This window comes from Physeter macrocephalus, chromosome 13 (assembly GCF_002837175.3).
Source record: "Physeter macrocephalus isolate SW-GA chromosome 13, ASM283717v5, whole genome shotgun sequence".
NCBI lineage: Eukaryota > Metazoa > Chordata > Mammalia > Artiodactyla > Physeteridae > Physeter > Physeter macrocephalus.
The window spans coordinates 49,043,730-49,065,467 of NC_041226.1; the positions used below are offsets into that span (position 1 = coordinate 49,043,730).

Below are 21,738 nucleotides of genomic sequence, written 5' to 3' on the forward strand. Positions count from 1 at the left end.
TCACAAAGAAAGAAAACTATAGGCCAATATCACTGATGAACACAGATGCAAAAATCCTCAACAAAATACTAGCAAACAGAATCCAACAGCACATTAAAAGGATCATACACTATGATCAAGTGGTGTTTATCCCAAGAATGCAAGGATTCTTCAATATATGCAAATCAATCAACATGATATACCATATTAACAAACTGAAGGAGAAAAACCAAATGATCATCTCAATAGACGCAGAGAAAGCTATGAACAAAATTCAACACCCATTTATGATAAAAACCCTCCAGAAATTAGGCATAGAGGGAACCTTCCTCAACATAATAAAGGCCATATATGACAAACCCACAGCCAACATTGTCCTCAATGGTGAAAAACTGAAATCATTTCCACTAAGATCAGGAACAAGACAAGGTTGCCCACTCTCACCACTGTTATTCAACATAGTTTTGGAAGTTTAGCCACAGCAATCAGAGAAGAAAAAGAAATAAAAGGAATCCAAATCGGAAAAGAAGTAAAGCTGTCACTGCAGATGACATGAGAATCCTAAAGGTGCTACCCGAAAACTACTAGAGCTAATCAATGAATATGGTAAAGTAGCAGGATACAAAATTAATGCAGAGAAAACTCTTGCATTCCTCTACACTAATGATGAAAAATCTGAAAGTGAAATTAAGAAAACACTCCCATTTACCACTGCAACAAAAAGAATAAAATGTCTAGGAATAAACCTACCTAAGGAGACAAAAGACCTGTATGCAGAAAATTATAAGACACTGATGAAAGAAATTAAAGATGATACAAGTAGATGGAGAGATATACCATGTTCTTGGATTGGAAGAATCAACATTGTGAAAATGACTCTACTACCCAAAGCAATCTACAGATTCAATGCAATCCCTATCAAACTACCACTGGCATTTTTTACAGAACTAGAAAAAAAAATTTCACAATTTGTATGGAAAACCAAAAGACCCTGATTAGCCAAAGCAATCTTGAGAACGAAAAATGGAGCTGGAGGAATCAGGCTCCCTCACTTCACACTATACTACAAAGCTACAGTAATCAAGACAGTATGGTACTGGCACAAAAACAGAAATATAGATCAATGGAACAGGATAGAAAGCCCAGAGATAAACCCACACACATATGGTCACCTTATCTTTGATAAAGGAGGGAAGGATATACAGTGGAGAAAAGACAGCCTCTTCAATAAGTGGTGCTGGGAAAACTGGTCAGCTACATGTAAAAGAATGAAATTAGAACACTCCCTAACACCATACACAAAAATAAGCTCAAAATGGATTAAAGACCTAAATGTAAGGCCAGACACCATCAAACTCTTAGAGGAAAACAGAGGCAGAACACTCTATGACATAAATATCAGCAAGATCCTTTCTGACCCACCTCCTACAGAAATGGAAATCAAAACAAAAATAAACAAATGAGACCTAATGAAACTTAAAAGCTTTTGCACAGCAAAGGAAACCATAAACAAGACGAAAAGACAACCCTCCGAATGGGAGAAAATATTTGCAAATGAAGCAACTGACAAAGGATTAATCTCCACAATATACAAGCAACTCATGCAGCTCAATATCAAAAAAGCAAACAACCCAATCCAAAAATGGGCAGAAGACCTAAATAGACATTTCTCCAAAGAAAAGATATGAACACTTGAAGGATCTATGGACCAACACCCTTAATCTGCTTGGTATGATTAAATTGAAATTACCAAAGTATACAGAGATGAACATACCGAAATGCCTAAAAAAGATATGAACACTTGAAGGATCTATGGACCAACACCCTTAATCTGCTTGGTATGATTAAATTGAAATTACCAAAGTATACAGATGAGACTGGCATGCCCTGAAAGACTGGGAAGATTTTCTCAGACCAGGAAAGAATTCCATACGGAGGGGGCAATTCCCTGGTTGGAACATAAATGCAGAGCTACTTGGAGGGACCAGCTGGCTGGTTCCAAGTGTGCTATATTTATATTTCTTCTTGTTCTATCCTTTCAGGCCTTTGTTGCCTAGGATGTGTAGCCCCTGCTTTTTTGCAGCCCTGACAATGAGCACCCTTCTCTTTGGGTCATTCCTACTTCTCTGACTTAAGAAACAAATGACCCTCTGATGAGGGGCAGCTTAGATTTGTCAGAAAACAATGAGGCAGTTGGCCATCTAATTGTAGTTCTCTATGCTTAATGAGCATGTCAGTGTCAGGAAGTACATTTAATCAGAGCTGGAGCACAGACTTGGGAGATCCAAATACTCATTTGAAAAGGTCTGAATACCAGGCATGATCATCTCAATTACTTTGCATGCATTAGTGACCAGTGACACTAACGAGAAGAGCGAGTTAAATACACTTTCCTTCGGCCCTAAATTATGTTATCCTTGTAAATTGTGGAGATTAATCCTTTGTCAGTTGCTTCATTTGCAAATATTTTCTCCCATTCTGAGGGGTGGGATAGGGAGGGTGGGAGGGAGGGAGACGCAAGACGGAAGAGATATGGGAACATATGTATATGTATAACTGATTCACTTTGTTATAAAGCAGAAACTAACACACCGTTGTAAAGCAATTATACTCCAATAAAGATGTTAAAAAGAAGAACGGTTTGTGTCATGAATAAAATCAGTTTGATTTGTTACTGATAAGTTCATAAAATTGCTGCTCACATCTGGAATGATCAGGCATTTCACTTGATAGCACACTCAAACACTTTTCTTATCAAGAATAAAAAAGAGACAACTTAATATAATAAATCCTATTAATTCGACTTCAATTTAAGGCAATAAGGGTCCTGGACGTCGACATTTGATGATAATTCCATGTCTCTAAGAAACTCTTAATAGAAGAAGCTACAAACAGGACATGATATTCTTGAGATAGCGATACAGGAGATTCTGTAAAATAACTGCGGGGAGCAAGGAGGGAGAAAGAAAGAGAAGGAGGGGAGGAGAGAAGGAAGAAAGGGAGGGAGGGAGGGAGGGAGAACAGAAAACACAATAGAAACATTAGCTTTGGTGTAAGAGCCAGAGAAGAGCTGGAGCTGGCTCATAGAGGCACGTGAGAGCTGACTGTGTACATCTCTGCACAACCCTGTGACTACACTTTAGTAGCCTGGAATTCATCACGGTCAGTACATTTATATCAAGGAAATCAGCAAAGGTAACAGATCAGAACTTTTATTCAGAAAGCTGTTTATCAGTATATCTGGTTAGATCCAAATTACCATGCTCAGTGACAGTCTCCTACCAATACAACAGAAGTACTCCCATCTTCCTCAAAAAATCCATATGAAAATTAAATACAATAATACAAGAGTGCTTAGTAGACATACAAGAACTTCAGATAGCTATGACTATTATTACTTTCAAGAATTAGTCATCAAGTATACATCACAGAAAGCAACCTCAAAGAATTTCACCAGTAACGAGGTCTCCTTCATGGTAGCGCTGGCTCAGACCACAGGCTTCCAGTGGCTGAACAGCAGCTGTGAGAGCAGCAGTGGAGTTTAGAAACAAATACACAAAAAGGAACATAGTTAAGGTCACTGGGAAATAGCAAAGCATGCACGCTTGACAAGGAAACCAGCACAAAATGAGAAACCAACAAGGAGGCATTCAATCTGAGCCTTCTACGTGAAACAGACCCAGGTTAAATTTGTCGTTTTTATGTCTTCCTAGATACTTTAAATATACCATCCCTGTGTAAGAAATGGCAACAATGAAATACTAGAAATAAGCCACTAGGAAGCATCAGAGGTATTAACCAGCTCTCAGTCCGTAACACTAAAGGCACAACCCACTTGTCAAGTCTACACAGTAAAAGGGGGATCACAGGATCAGGAGGAATGCCCTCTCATGAAACCATCACTTGATACAACGGTAACATTCACTACGAACAGAATTTCAGAAAAAAAGAATGTGATTCATCATATGCACACATTTCTATGTCACAAAAGAAAATCACTCCCTAGCTAGATTAAATATCAGTACTAGATACTAGATAAAATTATCTTCCATACGTTTTCAACTCTACACTTTCATCCTCATCTCTTTTAATGTGGGCCCAAAGCAGGTTTTCAAACAGCAGAAAAAGCAATGGTAGAGAGACGAGGCCATCTAAAAAAACACCAAGCCCCACCCTAACCAAGATGCAGCCAGCAGAGACCATTCCAATCCTTCCAGCACATAATTCATTGGCCTCCTTTATCAGAGAGGTCTGGGAAATCTTACATTGTGAGGAAGAATCAGATACTAAATTTGTTTCTGTCTTCTTGAAAGTTAACATTAATCTAAACCTATCCATTGCATAACAAAAATCATCATCACCATAATCTCAAAAATTTTAAAATAAGTATCCCTGCTATTCACTGGGATAAAAAGACCTTTAGACCAGTATTTCTCAACTTTGGCTGCACATCAGAATACATTAGGAGCTTTTAAAGTCTCTCTGAGCCACCGGAATCCCTGACCAATGACCAGAGAATCTCTGGGGTCCGTGCTCGGACATCAGTGGGTCTTCAAAGTCACCCAGGTGATTCCAGGGTGCAACCAAGGACAGAATGGTACTTACTCCACGCTCTATGCTCGTGATTTTCACCACAAGCCGCGTGTTCCCAGATTCCCTTGGGAAGCTTAAACATACAGATGCCAGAGCCCCACCCTAAGCCAACTAAATTAGAATCTCTGAGGCATGGAAACACTTTCCCACAAGATACTGAGCTAAAGCTGCGGTTGAAAAGTAATGCTCTTCCAACTAGAGATCCTCAGCTTTGTTTTTGGAATTCCTTGAACTATTCTAAGTTTCCCTATTTTATATTCTTCTTTTGTACCGTTTACAGTAGGAGTAACCCTTACGGAACCTTAAAATTACTTAAGCACTTGTCTCAAAAACAGACTTGCAACTGATAAACTCGGAGACTATTCTTTGCAGCTTATTGGCAGGTTTATGGGTTTCCTAGGGCTAGGTGGCTTATAATAATAGATATTTATTGTCTCTCAGTTCTGGAGGCTAGAGGTATCAGGAGGGCCATGCTCTCTCTGAAGGCTTTAGGGGAGAATCTGTCCCGTGCCTTCCTCTTAGTTTCTGGTGTTGCCAGCAACCAACCCTTGGTGCTCCTTGGCTTGAAGCCTCATCACCTCAATCTTTGCTTCCCTCGGTACATGGTATCCCCCCTGTGTGTCTGTGTCTCTATATCTCTTCTAAGGATACCAGTCATATTGGATTAAGGGCCCACCCTACTCCTGTATGACCGCTTCTTAGTTAATTACATCTGCAAAAGTTCTATTTCCAAATAAGTCACATTCTGAGGTCCCATGAAGGACATGAATTTTAGGGGGACACCAATCAACCCAGCACAGCAGGAAAGAAGGCAGAAAAAGCAGCAACTCTGGTCAGAAGCATCAGGTGTTGCTTGCAAACAGGTAGTAGATCAGCCAAGTTTCTGGGGATCTCGAAGAAAATAAAGAGGTATGTGAAACAGAGCTAGAGTTAAGAGTGTCCCTAAAAGATAACCTGGAAAGGGGTTCCAAGCCCTAAGAGTTTATCACCACCAGTGCAATGGAACCGCTTCCAACTTCCAGCCTTGGAAATACCAAGTTGCCTGTGACGTATAACTTTCCTTATTTCTGTTGTCAGAGTTACAGCAACGTTCCTAAAAATTGATATGAGAATTCAAACAATTCCCAAGAGATACACTGTCATATATAGTTATAATGGAAGTAGTACATTCTTATCAGGCAGGCATTATAGATGAAATGTGCTTTGTAGAATTAACCACCTCTAACAAGCACATACCCAATCATGTTTCAGGGACAATACTTTCTGAATTCCAACTTCATACTCTAACAAATACCCAGCAAAATAATAAACTTTCCAAGATTCAGCACTTTGGCTATCCATCAAATAGTTTATATATTAATCGTCCTCACTAGCAATAGTTAGCACAGACATTTTGTTTCCAATAACCAAAGAAATCAAAGAATATATGGGTCATTTTGTCATGCTCAAAAACTTCTCTGTGATACACTAAGAAGCGCCCCCATGATGTTAGCAGCCATCAGTTGGACCTCTGCCAAGAGAGAGAAAAGGAAAGTGAGAAGGTATAATCAATACATGTACTGCAAAAACTTTCTGACGAAAATCGTTAGCCCATGGACACAAATTAGTCTGGTCCCTGGTCATCTTTTTTGGCCTTAAGCATCCTATAAATTAACTGGCAATATAAACAAGTTAGTACTGTTCATTTAAATACTATTTTAAGGGAGATGGGCAGAATCATTTATTTCAGCCAAATTTTGTTTTTCAACATTAAGGAAGAAAAAAGCAAAAACTCTCTAAAATGTAGGAAATTAGGAGAAACTCCAAGTAATCAAATAAATTTTTATTGATTGTTTTTTGCTTTCAATAGATTTCAAATATTTGAGATTCCTGATGTTTCTCTAACTTTAATAACTGTTTTCCTAACTACATTAAGTTCTAAACAAAAATAAGGCAAAAGAAATCTCCCTTTATAATGTAGCTCAGAGAGAAAAAAAAAACTCTCTTCTATTTACTAGGCTGACATTTACTTTGATCTCTTACAGACCCTTTCAGGTAACAATTTGTATATAACAGAGCAAGCAAACTCCTTTGGGAATGTAGAATACCTTAGAAGTCATGAACAAACGCAAATAAACTGAAAACACAAGGGGGCTGTATCTCTACTGCTTGCCTTTTTTTACTCTGTTTGACAGCAGTGTTTTAAAAAACAGGCAAGGAAATACATCCTTCAGTTTGGCTGTGATACTTGAAAAGAAGCTTAAAGTGGTTTAATAACGGAGTAAGATTAAACCATACTTCTAAAAAAAAAAAATTCCAAAGGTGGCAAAAGGAAGTGCCTTTATGCAAATGTCATTCCTTCCCAACTACTTCTACTTTCTGAGAAGAGCTGCTAATCCACTCAGGTGAAGTGTCCAAATACATCTGATGCCCCAACTACCGCTGTAGCTTCAAAGTCGATTTAAAGGTTCTTAATTGTGCTACTAATTTAGCTATGAACATTAGTAAATTATACAGGGTGGACATTTCATTTTTTTTACAGTTTTATAAAATCAATCTAAGTAGATGCAAAGGCTCTGGTGCTTCATTGCCATAGGTCTATCTAGCCCATAATAATAATTTACTAACATACACTGAGCATGAAAGATACAAAAGGGAATTCACAATCATAAAAGTTTATGCTCTGCCTTTATATAAACAGTCACTGTCATAAATACAAAATAATAGAGATTATATCAATCAATAAAGCAAAATGAAATGCATTAGACTGATCTAATGAGATAACCAAATGACTGCAGATACAGCTAAATGAAGAAACCAAGTAGATATGTCAGGCATCTAACTTGATTACTGCCATAAATAATCATACCTCTAGCATCCTTATGATACAAAGAAAATATTATTTGGAGAATGCAAAGGTTACCTTCCTTAAATAATTTAGACTTGCTAAGGTTTACCCAGCAAAACAGCTGTATTTTAGGTAACCTTACTCAAAGCTTAACTTTATGAATAAACATAATTCATGCCAAGAGAAACACATCCAAAATTATCCATTTCATATTTTTATTATTATAAAACTATTGTAAATAACTGCACATGGACTGCAAACCCATCCCATGAAAAAATTATCTTTTCTTTTAGACCTTGAGGGGGAAAAAAAAAAAAAATCTCCACATTAGAGGAAAAACAGGTCTAAAATAACATGGCAATAGTTCAGCTACCAAAATATATGTGTAAGAAATGAAGAAAGGCGGAAGAGGAAAGAAAATCACTTATTTTAATTCAAAAAAAAAGTAAAAGATTTGCAAATCAACTTCTTTTTTAGCATTATGCTTCTGTCATAAAACTTTATATAATTCCCCCTGATGCTTAAATTATACAGTGAATAAAAATCACCTTGAAATATCTATCCACTTAAAATGGCTAAACGGTCAATTTTATTGTCACGTATATTTTACCACAATCAAAAAATAAAAATGAAGTGCTATTTAGAGGTTCTTCTATTCATAAAATAGGGAAGGAATGGTTTTCATCTTTGTAGCTTACATATGCATACACATATTTCCAAGTTAGATACAGTTATCTGAAACTATATGGATTTAACTCTACTTCTGCTGTTTGAAGACAAGAATCAGCTTCTGTTCATCTCTGAATTTCCTATATTTAGAAAAGTTCTTTGCACAGTGTGAAAAGCTATAACTTTGTCAAATAAGTGACACATTTTTTAAATGATTAAAAAGGTAAATTTTATGTTATGCAAATTCTACTACCACACACACAAAAAAATCACTTTATTTTGGAATCAAATATCAGCATCATTCACCTTGATTTCAATCCAGGAGAATCTAAACATCAACTCTAACCTTCCATAATTTATATTCTGGAATATGGTTACATCAGTTTTTAACTTTTCTAGCGACTCTAATCTCAGATCCCTGGGAGGCCACAAGGTGTGGGAAAGAAGGGACCCATTTGTGCACCAAGTTGATCAGTCCGTCCGGCCGTGAAGTCATGTGCCCTGTGAAACTCCTCAGGGCCTTTCCTGTGTGAACTGCCACCTAGAAATGTCGGGGGCCTGCCTTGGGCTTCTGACTGGAAACGGTTCCCCTGAAGTGCAAATTCACACGGAGGCAGGGCTGTAGGTGCATTGACAACAGGGCAGAAAGAACCAGAAACTCAGACTGTGCATTTCTTTAAAATAAAGCAAAGAATCTGAAAAGTAAAAAAAAAAAAAAGAGCAAGGGAAAGAGATGCAGAATTAGTTTGACCAAAAATACAAATCAACTGAGCCTACTGTAAGGCTTACAGAGGAAACGGTGAAGAAATTTGAAGGCAATGAAAATTCAAACCTATTCCCTTCCATATGTCCAGGTCTTTCTCCCTTCTAAGTTTCTTCCCCTTGTCCTCCACTTTTGTTCTCACCCTTTCCTCCTTTTTTTTTTTTTTTTTTTTTTTTTTTTTAATTTCCTTCCAATGATACATCTCAGACATTCCCTTGCCCCTTTAGGTCCATTCGTCCAAGCTGCTGTGGGGAGGCGAGGGGAGGGGAGGGGGTGGGAGGGTACTGTGAGTAAATACTAAGGTCTGTCCTCCTACAAATCAGGTGAAAGAGAGCAAGCTAAGAAGAGTAAGTAGTTGGCCAGAAGAGTAAAACTCAAGATAAGGATCCCCTGAGGCTATTTTTAACCACCCATGAAACCAAAAGAGTGGTTTCCAATCCTACATTTAGTGACTGGGACTGCAGACAGAAAGAGGTTACAGCAAATGTCTCATTAAGTCAAATAATCAGTAATTCGATCTATAAACCGGAAAAACATTTTTTAAGTACTTTTTTTAACTTCAAAGACTTTTCCTATAAGTAGTTTCAACTGTGAGCATACAAATTCATCATATAAAAGTCAACAAGTTGCATTAAAGAGTTTTTCTTTAAATTAGTTCCAGCAAGATGTGCTTTATTACAACTATACAACTAATTCCAGAAAACTGCAAGACATGACCAGATGTCTTGTCTTAAACCAGAAAGTAAGTGCATGTCAATAAGGTCACTTTTGCCCCTTGTAAAGAAAAAAGAAACCCTGAGATATCACTAAGCATCAATTAAATTAGCCAATTTAAAACGAATACCTATCATATTCATTGTTAGAAAATGGTAGAACCATCTTACTCGTACATTGCCTCTGGCAATACCAACTACCAGAACCCTCTGAAAGGCACTCATGTTTTAAGAGTCAAAATATCAATAGTTAATAATCTGTGACCCAGTAATAATACTCCTGAATTAACTACCCCCTAAAAAAAAGGGAAGGGAGGGAGGAAGGGAGCGGGGGAAAAAACAAAAGAAGGAAAACTACACATATAAAAAGCTCATTGAGGGGGACTGAGGGAGACTTCCCTGGTGGTCCAGTGGTAAAGAATCCGCCTTCCAATGCAGGTGATGCAAGTTCCATCCCTGGTCAGGGAACTAAGATCCCACATGCCGCAGGGCAACTAAGCCCGCACACCACAACTACTGAGCTTGTGCGACTCAACTAGAGAGCCCGCGTGCCCCAACCTACAGAGGCCACGTGCTCTGGAACCCACGCGCCACAGCTAAAGAGCCCGTGTGCCCTGAAGCCTGTGCACCACAACTAGAGAGAAGCCCGCATGCCTCAACGAAGATCCCACGTGCTGCAACTAAGACCTGATGCAGCCAAAAATAAATAAATAACATAAAGTTATAAATAACAAATAAATAAGAGGCTCATTGAAACACCATTTGTAACCTAAAAACAGTTCCAGTTCTTTCCCAGTTCATCACGAGGAAATGGCCGATTTAATTATGGTAAAATAATGTAATGAACTATTATGCTACCAATATAAACTATGTTTAAGAAAGATGGGGAAAAGAGCAACACTAAGTAAAAATGACCTGCACATGAAGAATTAGTAAAATACACAAAAGTATTTGTTGAATAAATGTGGTGTGGTGGTCTAAGGTTTCTTCCCTACCTTACCTTTGCATTACTGACATACCTTTGTAATGTTTTTTAAAAAAACTACATACACTATATATTTTTGTAAGTATATTTCCTAATACTATTTTTAAATATTAATAAACAGATTTCAAATAGCAGTGTTTATTGAAAAGACTATAAAGATTAACAAGGTCACTCCTAGAATTTGTCTTAACATGATGAATAATACAATAAACATGGTTCTTAAGTGGAAAACACGTCAAGATTCAAAATGTTCAATTAGTCTTCGTGTTAACGGGATTACCAAAAAGCATTTTGCTAGGTGCTGCAGAAAATGACAGCGTGTAAGAGAAAGAAGGTAAGAGAATCACATCACTATGGAAAAATTACACTATAAGAGAGAAATAAAGAAAAAGAGCCTTTTCAGTTTGTTTAAAAAGGACATACATGATATGACCAATTACAATACTCTAGAGAAACAACCAGCAAGAATGTATAACGTAAAAAAAAAGGAATCTGCAATTATCGCTTATTATTATTATTATTAATAGTTATCACTTGGGGGGTGGGAGGAATTGGGAGACTGGGATTGACACATATACACTAATATGTATAAAATAGATAACTAATAAGAACATGCTGTATAGCACAGGAAACTCCACTTCACTGTACAGCAGAAACTGACACAACACTGTAAAACAACCAGACCCCAATAAAAAAAAATTTTAAAGAAAACTATAATGGATTTTCTTTTATTTCTTTTTAAGTACAGTAAATCCCCTACATACGAAACTTCAAGGGGCAAAAAAAAAAAAAAAGCTATCACTCACTGAGTACTAATTTCCAGACACCTTGCCAGATGTTCTACATAGTTACCATTTCACACTCAGTACAGCACTACCAACTAGACAAGTTTAGTAAATGCATTTCACAGATGAGGAAACTGAAGCTTAAGTAGGAAATATAACTTGGCCAAGTTTATATGGAGGACATCCAATCAACAATAAAGAATAGAATTAGGACTTGAACCATGTTCTGATCCTTTATTGCATGCTTTCTCCAACGACTTTAAAAGAAAAACAATGTATAAACCATATAAAAGCAGCACTTTTACTTATATTTCTTCATATAATCCCACTAGATTTGCTTTTTCCTCAAGTGTTTTTAATCTATTCTTCTTATAATAGAAGAACTCCTCAACTATACAATAAGAAAACTTCACCCACCATGGTAAGTCATCTCCTTTATTTTCAACAAGTTTCCTATTAAATGTTTCCAACTAAATAGAAATTTTATCTTTAAGATCACAAAATTAATAGAGGCATGTTTCCTGATCATATTACTCTTTAGGTCAGACTTAGCTACACCGGGAACAATTTGCCAGAATACACTGGATCAGATATGTTTTTAACTTTTTCCTTTGGCGTCTAAGTCACTCATGATTTCTAAGGTAAGTATTTAGGTAGATCTGTGAACAGGTTTGGGTATCTAGGGCACCCAGTATCACTCTTCCAATTTGTTCTCACGTATTTTTCTAAGCGTGTCTTATTCTAAACACCAGGTAATTCCCAGCCTCTAGAAGGAGCCTTGCGTTCCAATATTAACAGCCCCTTCAATCATCTCCTGAACAGTTACCTCCTTCCTAAACAACATGTCTGGTTCCCTCTGAGTCAAGTTCTGTAATGTAATCTCCTAAAGGCACTGCCTTATGAACTCTTACCTCTAGACCATGGCTAAGTGCAGAACCAGGGCCAAGTGAAAGGCCATGGGGAAAGAAGGAGAATGAGTTGCTACTGCCAGTAGAACATGATTCACCCTCACATGGGTCTTAAGGTACCTGAAATTCTGTATTTTCTTATGCCATGAATTTTCTTCATAAAATTACACAGTAGATCTTTTATATTTTATTTAAATCGTTTTAAGTCATCACCTGTCTTGAATTACCTGAGTAAGTTGACAGGCAAACATGAAAGTAAGGATGCCCTCGGAGATGTGGACATCCCAGAGGAGGATGACGCGGAGCCAGGGCTGAGAGTTGGAGGAGGGGAGCGCATGCTCTGTTTTACCCCGTAGGGTAGAGGGTTTATTGGAAAACAGGAAACGAAAGAGAAGATGTCTGACGACACAGTCTACTGGAGATAGAAGGGCTGCCTCTCCGGGAAAAAGCATTAAGAGATCAGAAAAGCAGTCACTGGGGAAGAGCTGGGGAGGAGTGGGCAGGGCCCTGCCCAACACTGTGTGACTTCCCTCCTATGTCACCGCCTCTCTTTTCCTCTCCCTGCTTCAGACTCTGTATTTACTCCTGTCGACCTCTGGCCCAGGGAAATGCCAATTCCTTGCATTAGCACAGTGATCTCGCACCCTACTTTAAATGGGCCTTAACAAAATTTTTAAATACCTACATGGGGAAGGGACAAAAAGTTTGAACAGCTCCACTGTTCCACAACAAAACCTGGCCATCATTTGCTCAACGCCCACACCCTCCCTATTTCTGGCCCACATCCAACCAACATAATTTTAAAAGAAAATAATCATATTCTACAGATAATAGTCAAGCCACTAAGCATCACGTCTTAGAAGCTTATGGCAGGCCATAAAGAATACATTTATATGTTAATGCAAACCACAGAAGTAGCATTCCGCCGTATCCCACATCTCTTTTATTTAAGGTTAACATTTAAGCTAACACAGTGTTAAAGGCTTGCAAGATTTATCTCACTAAAATCACAAGTTAGGAACTTGTGGTTAGGTACTCTTTACCACTTCATAGTTGAGGAAACTGTAACCTGAAGGTAACTTGTAACTTGCTCAACATCACAAAATGGGAGCAAGTAATTAAGGCAGGAGTCAACTTCCATCTCTCCGATTCCAAACTGAATTCTGAACTGCCAAATTATACTGCAAGCTGTTAAAATCTACTTTCTCCCCTTTTTGATATCTGAAAGGCACTATATTTAATAAGGAGGAGGAGGAGGAGGAAGTAGAGGAGGAGGAGATGACAGAGAAGAAGAAGAAGAGAACTGAGCACCCATATGTACAAGGCTCTATGCTGTATCCTGGAAATGCAAAGAGTAGGTAAACAGTCCAAGTCTTGATGGGTTCCAAGACTCCAAGAATTCACCACTCCTTCTGTATGTAAACCTGTCTTGGTCCACTAATGCCCATATTTATGCTCTTTCAAATTCTTGTTCCCTTTCTCCATAATGTCTTTCTTAACTAATTCTCCTTATTTATTCAATCAGTCTAGCAATGCTATTGTATATGATATTATCTTTGATTTAAAATCAATTCCCGTAGTTTCTTTTGTTTGAATGGCTTGGTACATAAAATTTACATTAAACAAATACAGAGAAGGTGTCTTCTGCTTTGTTCTAAATGACCAGCTATACCTACGATACACTGTATACTGAATATCAAGGAGAGTATACAACTTAGTTTGATGGGGTGTATCTCAGGTACAAAGAACTGGATTAATCTTAATTCTAGGTTTATGAAAAACTATCATCATGGGTCTCTTTTACTTAGAGGATGTATGTGTTACTGGTAATAATCTAGTATTTGTGTGAGGCACACAAGCATTTGTTAATTTATTAATAAATACAATCAGGGCTTCCCTGGTGGCACAGTGGTTAAGAATCTGCCTGCCAATGCAGAGGACACAGGTTCTATCCCTGGTCCGGGAAGATCCCACATGCCACAGAGCAACTAAGCCTGTGCGCCACAACTACTGAGCCTGTGCTCTAGAGCCTGCGAGCCACAACTACTGAAGCTTACATGCCTAGAGCCGGTGCTCCGCCACAAGAGAAGCCACCACAGTGAGAAGCCCGCGCGCAGCAACGAAGACAAATGCAGCCAAAAATAAATAAATTAATTAATTAATTTTAAAAAATAAAAATAAAAATAAATAAATACAATCAACTTGATTTAAATTATTACTAACAAAGAAATTGATCTTTTATCAAACCAGAAGTGAATACTTTTTGTATACACCCTTAATACGCTACCTGTCCAGTATAATAAAGAGTACACTGTAAGACAATAAAATAAAATAGTTAATATCTATAGAATATAAACATGATATACTTAATACATTACAGTCACACCAAAAAAATCAAGTGACACTTCATTCGTTACTTGAGAAGGCTAACTAAAATATTTATGAAGTCACTGAAAAAAAAACAATATTCAATTTGCCAAATTAATTTAAGAGATTTAAAGATGTTCTTTCACGTTGCAATGAAAGATTAAACGGTTTTTAAAAAAGCATTTCAGGGACTTCCCTGGTGGTGCAGTGGTTAAGAATCCGCCTGTCTGGGAAGATCCCACATGCTGCGGAGCAACTAAGCCCGTGCGCCACAGCTACCGAGCCTGCGCTCTAGAGCCCGCGAGCCACAACTACTGAGCCTGCGTGCCACAACTACTGAAGCCCGCACACCTAGAGCCTGTGCTCCGCAACAAGAGGAAGCCACCACAATGAGAATCCAGGGCACCGCAACGAAGAGTAGCCCCCCCCTCGCCGCAACTAGAGAAAGCCCACGTGCAGCAACAGAGACCCAAAGCAGCCAAAATCTAAATAAAATTAATTAATTTTTTTATAAAAAGCATTCCAAAGATTAAATTACTTAACTGGTAATTTAGTATTCTACATGATCCTTTCCAAGTATAAATCTTCTAAAAAGAAACATGTGGTGTGTGCTTTTAAATTTTTCTTCAGTTATAAATATATGTTTCAACAGATAAAACAGGCTACTTCAAATTTTGGCCTAAGCATCAAACACATCTTCATCGTCCTCTTTCTATTCATTTTAAACAAATAGTTAGAAATAATCCCCTTTGGGGATTATCATAGAAGAAATCTCTTTACTGAGGTGAGAAGTCAAACTAAATGATGTCTAAAGCCCCATCCAACCAGAGTTTCTTAATTAAGAACGCTACTTACAAGAACTCCAATCAGACTGATCAGCTACACTACTTCTCATGTTATACCCATGGGATGTTAATACAGCATAAAAGCACAGTTTGAAAACTGAAAATAAAACCCTGTGGTGTATAACAGGAACTTCCAAATCTGTTAGGCATGGACTCTTCTACCTCTCTCTCTCTCTCTCTCTCTCTCTCTCTATTTATTTATGGCTGCATTGGGTCTTCATTGCTGTGCGCGGGCTTTCCCTAGTTGCGGCGAGCAGTGACTACTCTTCTTTGCTGTGCGCGGGCTTCTCATTGCGGTGGCTTCTCCTGTTGAGGAGCACGGGCTCTAGGTGCGCGGGCTTCAGTAGTTGCGGCACGCGGGCTCAGTAGTTGTGGCTCAGGGGCTCTAGAGCGCAGGCTCAGTCGTTGTGGTGCACGGGCTTAGCTGCTCCACAGCATGTGGGATCCTGCCGGACCAGGGCTCGAACCCGTGTCCCCTGCACTGGCCAGGCGGATTCTCAACCACTGTGCCACAAGGGAAGTCCCAGGCATGGACTCTTCTTGATTAAAGGACCTTCCTTTAATAAATCTATCGAACTGAAGAGAAACTTTTGGAAAACTATTATAATTAAGCCTGTAGACAGCCTCGAATTTTTTTTTTTTAATCTGTCACACTTTCTACATAAATGCTTCACACTGGAATCTCTCTATAATCTGCCCTCGCCTTACTTTACTTCCCACCTCCTGCCAACCATTACTGAACTAAACGCCTGCTCCCATCTGGCTCACTCTGGCTTCGACCACTCGCTCAGGCTGTCTGCCACCCATCCAGTGTTCAGTGTCAACCCAATCCTTACTTTCTCCGTGTACCTTCCCCATTACACGAGTATTATCCAACCCTATCCATCTTACACTTTATAAGCATACTGGTATAGTACTTTTATAGTACTTTATATACAAGTATACACTTATATACAACCCTACCTTTATGACTCAGTTTTATTTCTGTATTTTCATCTGAAGTTAATCATTTACCACTTGATAATATACTGTTTTAAATACATACCGATTATCTGTTTCTGACGTTTTGTGTCTACAACTAGATTGTTAATTCTGCATCTTACACTTCTTCTTTATTCCTGGAAATTCTCCATATTCAGTAAATACTTAACGGCTTGTTGATAAAAATAAAATTACCTTTATATGAACTCTTTTCTTTTTCGATTTTTCAAAATAGTACTTAAAATTTTAAACTGATAAATGTGTCCAATGTTCAATTGTTTTTACTCTTCAAAACTCAATTTTTGTTGTATCTACCCTAAAAAGTACCACAGAAAACATCATTTACTAATTTCCTAATATGCAATGTCCCACGGGTGTTATGAAAAATGCCAAGTATATATGCTCTTCATAGTTTTCTTCAACTCTTCCTCTTAAAGTAAAAGTTGACACACATTGTATACAAATTAGAGCTAGTGTACCTACCCTTCTAAAAATCTAAAAACTGCTACTTATAATACAAACATTAAAAAATAAAAATAGCTTTGCTTTTTCTGATTAGAAAAGTACAATGTGCATATTCTAAAATCCTCAGAGAATGCCTAAAGGTATAAATAAGAAAATTTAAATCACTTGACATACTAGTAACAAATAGGAAGCATTGTTACCATATTTGCTGTGCCCTTTCATTTATGCATACACACACACACACACAGAAGTTTAATTCCAGAAGCTACTCATTAAATCCTGGCTCTATACCTCCTACTGCTGCAACCTTGAGCTATTTATCTTCCTGATGCTTCTGTTTGTTAATCTGTAAAATGGGGCCGATAATATTTAGAAGGAGGAACGTTGTGGTTATTAAGGGAGATAATCAATGTAAAGCACTCACCAAAGGATCTAACATATAGCACATTTTCAACATTACTATATATCCTTGACATAAATGCCATTTTGTAATCTGCTTCCTTCAGTTGACAACACTTCACTGACAAATTTCTCTATCAATAAATTCAAAAATATGTTGTTTTTAACAGCAGCTTCGTGCTTCTTCTATCAATGTACCATATTTGTCTAACTATCTCTATTTGACGTTTTGATTGCTTCATAATTTTTAATGATAACCATACTCTGGTGAACATGACTGTAGCCAGATCTTTGCACATATTCATAATCACATTTTTGGAATAAATTCCTAGAAGTAAAATTTCTGGTCCCAAGGGTACTCACATTTTAAATGTTTATACATATTTCCACAGAAAAGTACACGTTTACACATGCTTCACCAATGCACATGCATGAGTATTTACCACATCCTCCCCAGCGTTTGGTATGGTCATCTTTTTCTTTTCTTTCTTTTTTTAATATTTATTTATTTATTTGTTTGGCTGCGCCGGGTCTTAGTTGCAGCATGTGGGATCTAGTTCCCTGACCAGGGATCAAACCCAGGACCCCTGCACTGGGAGCACGGAGTCTTAGCAACACTGGACCAACCACCAGGGAAATCCGGTATGGTCATCTTTTTAATCTTACCCGATCTGACAGCAGAAAAAAATGGTTCTGATTTGAACTTCTGGGACTATCGATGAGACTAGACATGAATTCATCAGTTCACTGGTCACGTGTATGCCGCCTTCTGTAAAATCCCTGTTCAGATCTTTTCCCATCTTTATACTGGGGTAGTTGCCTTATTCTGGTTAAGAGATTTCTTCCCCTAAAAATATGAATTTTCACGGCTACATATATTTCAGATAGTTTTTTTTCCACGTTATAATCTGTCATTTCAATTCACCAAATTTTTATTCTAAAGATGTGCTTAGTTTTTTTAGTCAAATATACCCATCTAGCTCCCATTTATGATTTCTGGATTCAGTGTCATCCTTTAGAAATTCTTCACCCATACAGATTTATAAAAGTATTCATCTAAATCTTACTTTAGTACCTTTTATACGTTACTCTGATTCAGTTTTATGAAGCAAAGTATTAGGAAGAGGTATTTGAAATCTTAGAGAATTATTTCTGAAAATATCTCAGGTTGGACAAAGCGTAACGCTTAGCCAAACCACTGTATTAAGGATGATATAGAAGCGGCTTTATCTAAGCTTCCAGAGCAGAATGTTATAAAAAGGCAAGTCATATACAGTGGCTTCATATTTTTGGCAATTAATTTTCATCTCAATCCATATACCTCTGTTCTGCTTTGCAGGCTTGTTGATCCCACAGCTTACTTCACATCTGTACTCAAATTACTTCCTCAGGGAGAACGGCCTCACGGGTGCCTGTTACAAAGCACTCAGGATCTTTCCCTCTATCCTACGGTAGGTCTCGGTTGGAAATGATACATTTATTTTTATTAATTTGATTACTTGAATCGTGGCAGAGATGATGGGGATTTTTAGTCCTTTTTTTTTTTTTTTTTTTGCGGTACGCGGGCCTCTCACTGTTGTGGCCTCTCCCGTTGCGGAGCACAGGCTCCGGACGCGCAGGCTCAGCGGCCATGGCTCACGGGCCCGGCCGCTCCGCGGCATGTGGGATCTTCCCGGACCGGGGCCCGAACCCGCGTCCCCTGCATCCGCAGGCGGACTCTCAACCACTGCGCCACCAGGGAAGCCCGATGATGGGGATTTTTGATCCCCACTGCAGTAGCTGGCGTATAAACAGGTCCTCAAGGGATGAAGGGAAGTTCCTTTCGCTTTAGTTCCACACAGCTTTTTGTCTTGTTTGTTGGCATTTGTTTTTCCTAGGAAAAATATAAAGTCAGATTGAAGCCAAACAAAAAGCTGTCCTTCCACAGTCCTTCTTCGGAAGCAATCCATCTTTCCCTCACACACGTTTAGAAAAGCTGAAGAGGAACATAATCATTCTAGAAATTCATTCCTGACGGGCTGAAAGGGGAAAACCTATTTCATCCTAAAGTGATCTGCTGAATTGGGTTATTTCAGTACCATTTCATGCTCTTAAATATAGGTAAATACCAGTGTACTTTCCAATGCTCTGCAGTTTTAAAGCGTATACAAAAGAAATAAAAAATCCTTTGATTTCTAAGACTGATAATCAAAGAGCAAGAATTCAAATCTGGGGGCTTCCCTGGTGGTGCAGCGGTTGAGAGTCCGCCTGCCGATGCAGGGGACACGGGTTCGCGCCCCGGTCCGGGAGGATCCCACATGCCGCGGAGCGGCCGGGCCCGTGAGCCATGGCCGCTGGGCCTGCGCGTCCGGAGCCTGTGCTCCGCAATGGGAGAGTGAGAGGCCCGTGTACAGGGAAAAAAAAGAAAGAATTCAAATCTGTGTAGGGTTTTGCAGTTTACAGAGCTTTTTTGTAAACATTATTTAGTATTCACAACTTTAGGACAGTATGAATGAAAAATACTGCCTGCCATATCAATCAACAAAGGATGTTGCAGCCATCAAGCCATCACATACACTGTCCCCAACAGTGAGCCTTGAGAGAACTCAGGACAGAAACAGGATGCCCGCCGCCTAGCAGTCAAATGCTGCAGCCACCCCTGAGGATGCACCCTCAGGGGACTCAGGATGAGAAAGTACAGGATACTGGCGACAGACAGCTGAGGTGCATAGCAAAGGAATGACTTCAGTGGGCCCAGACTCCTGCATCTTCCCATACATAGAAAACTGCTAAATTCTGTAACCTGAGATATCTGGTTTTCTTTAATTAACAGTAATCTTTTGATGTTCCGACTATCTGGTCTCTGCTGCAAAAACTCCTATACACCCTGGCTCCCCTCCCTGCCTCTTGGGAGGAGTCCCTCAGAGTTATCTGAGATGCTGTATCCTGGGCTCAAGTCCTCAGTTTTGTCCACCAAATAAAATATAAGTCTTAACTTTTAGGTTGTGCATATTTTTTTTTCAGTCGACAGCAGGGACTTTATAGTCAGCGAAGGAACTCAACCTGACTTAACAAGTCCAGCAAGTGGCAGGACCTGAACCCAGGACACCTGCTCACCTCCACACCAGTGCACATGTTAGCCGAGGGCCCCCTTCTTCAATGCCCAGCAGTCAACCACTCCTTGTGAACTGTCTGGAAATGCCCCTTCTCTAAGTCTTCACAGATTGCACCCAGACCACTTCCATCAGGTTAACAATGTATTCTCTCAGAGCTTAAAATAGTCCGTGGCCTATTATTTGGCATTCCTGGTAAATCTCTTTTTCTCCCACTAGTAGATAAATCCTCTGAAGAGATTGTTAGCTCCTCAAAGATAAAGGCTTTTTTTTAAACTTCCCACAGCACCTAGTGTAAGAATTTAAAATTGATGGTTAATAAACTGGAACAGGGAGGTTATATTCCAAACAACGAAAAACAAGCTATTTTTAAAGGCTTAGCCAAACACTAACCCAGATGTGGTACCGCCACGCCCACCTGCAGACTCCCAGATCTGCTCAGAGCGCACACACCGACCCACATTCCACGCCCAACAGGGGCTCAGTGTGCCCAAGACAGGTTGCGGGTCTTTCACCCTGAGGAGGTGGCAGTACTTTTCTGATCCCAGATCTGGGGAGTGTCACCTGGAGGCTTCTCTTTACCAAAACAGGTCTTTCACAATAGCTCCTGGCCCAGCAGGTGCTCCAGGGACAGGATGGAGAAGGCTGGAGAAGGAAGAAAGGCAAGAAGCAGAGTCAGCAGGGGAGGGTCCTTTCACTCCCAGTGATGAAACTCCCAAGCCACTTCCACCACTTTGCCTTCCAGCATAACGGAATGTGAGAGAATAAGCAGGCGAGAGAAGGAGGAGAGACACTGCCTTCCCTCGCATACCCAGACACGAGATACAGTAGTATCTTTAGGACATGAGAGTAAAAGAGATTCATTTTCAAAATTTCAAACTACTTCCTAAAGGAAAACGTCCACAAGCATCTGTTTCTTCCCTTCTACACCAAAAGTTTCCTCCGTACTTATATAGACATGGGTGGTCATATCTGTGAGCCAGCCGGCTATATTCACCCCAAGGGACAGGTTCCATTTCAACACATAAAGTCACACATTTAGACACGCTAAGCCTACTGCATGCATCCATCCTTACAGCCTCCATCATGCACAAGGAATCCGTGATCACACCAATTACAACCCACTGGACACACCCATTCAGGGCACATGAGACTGCATCAGTTTTTCGCTCTCAAGATCATTTCCTAAGATTGACTTGTCAATATCTAACTCACTAACACCGTGGATCCCCATTTTTAATGTTTTTTTTTTTTTTTTTTTTTTTTTTTTTTGGCGGTACGCGGGCCTCTCACTGTTGTGGCCTCGCCCGTCGCGGAGCACAGGCTCCGGACGCGCAGGCCCGGCGGCCATGGCTCACGGGCCCAGC

At 39.2% G+C, this 21,738-nt stretch overlaps 1 protein-coding gene across 25 annotated transcripts in view; it reads right to left on the reverse strand.

The window, feature by feature from the left end:
• Positions 1-21,738, reverse strand: part of KLF12 (KLF transcription factor 12) — a 589,904-nt gene that overhangs the window by 338,179 nt on the left and 229,987 nt on the right. For 2 of the 25 annotated variants that reach the window (XM_055089491.1, XM_055089490.1), the window contains one exon: positions 20,936-21,016. The exons of the other annotated variants lie outside the window; for them this stretch is intronic. The gene's annotated coding sequence lies outside the window, so the exon portion shown is untranslated. The remainder of the gene's footprint in view (positions 1-20,935; positions 21,017-21,738) is intronic. 25 annotated transcript variants of the gene reach the window in all.